At 40.0% G+C, this 824-nt stretch overlaps 1 non-coding gene across 1 annotated transcript; it reads left to right on the top strand.

Moving 5' to 3' along the window:
- The first annotated feature begins 248 nt into the window (after positions 1 to 248).
- On the top strand, positions 249 to 355 carry LOC126666441 (small nucleolar RNA R71). The gene has a single exon (XR_007637941.1). It is a non-coding gene; the product is annotated as a small nucleolar RNA R71 (small nucleolar RNA).
- The last annotated feature ends 469 nt before the right edge of the window (positions 356 to 824 follow it).

The following is an 824-nucleotide window of genomic DNA, read 5'->3' as shown; positions in this document are numbered from 1 at the left end:
GGGCAGCGTTCTTTGTTTTCATCGCCTCCAACTCTTGGATCTGCTCTAAGGTCATCATGCCCCTTTGATTTGATTATCTTAGCCTCTCAGTAGGCCAAGAACTGCTATTTGTAGCCAACTCATCTAGCAAAGCTAGAGCTTCTTCATACGTCTTCCTCATGATTGAGCCTCCTGAAGGTGCATCAATAGTAGCTCTAGTATGCTCATTAGTACCATTATAAAATATCTGAATTAAATGTTCCTGTTGGAGGTGGTGATGTGGGCAACTTCGTTGAAGTTCATTGAATCTCTCCCACGTTCCACATAAAGCCTCTCCATCATGTTGAAAGAAATTTATAATTTCTTTCGTCACTTTTGCCGTCTTCCCCAAAGGAAAGTATTTGTTGAGAAAAGCTTGTGCAAGTTGTCTCCACGTCGTGATCGAATTGCTAGCTATAGACTGAATCCATGCTCGTGCCTTATCTCACAAGGAGAATGGAAACAATCGAAGCTTGATTTGATCCTCCGTCACGTTGGGAATCTTGAACGTATTGCAAACCTCCAATTTTTTTAATATATGCGCATTTGGATCTTCACTAGGCAAACCATAAAATTGGTATCGATTCTCAAGTAGAGTAATCGTGCTAGTTTTGATCTCAAAAGTATTTGCCTGAATAGGTGGTGCAAAACATCAAAAATTAGCATGATCAACATCTGGTAAAAAGAATTCACCCAAAGTACGCCTTTGAGGTGCTTGTTGTTGTTGTCTGTTTCGGTTCCTTTTTGCCTTTGTTGAACTGGTGCTACCTCAACATTTTATGGATGATGAGGCAGAATAATATTAA

The sequence above is a fragment of the Mercurialis annua genome, linkage group LG1-X (assembly GCF_937616625.2).
Source record: "Mercurialis annua linkage group LG1-X, ddMerAnnu1.2, whole genome shotgun sequence".
Lineage (NCBI taxonomy): Eukaryota > Viridiplantae > Streptophyta > Magnoliopsida > Malpighiales > Euphorbiaceae > Mercurialis > Mercurialis annua.
Note: the sequence above shows the minus strand (reverse complement) of the source record. Positions and strands in the feature narration are given on the sequence as shown.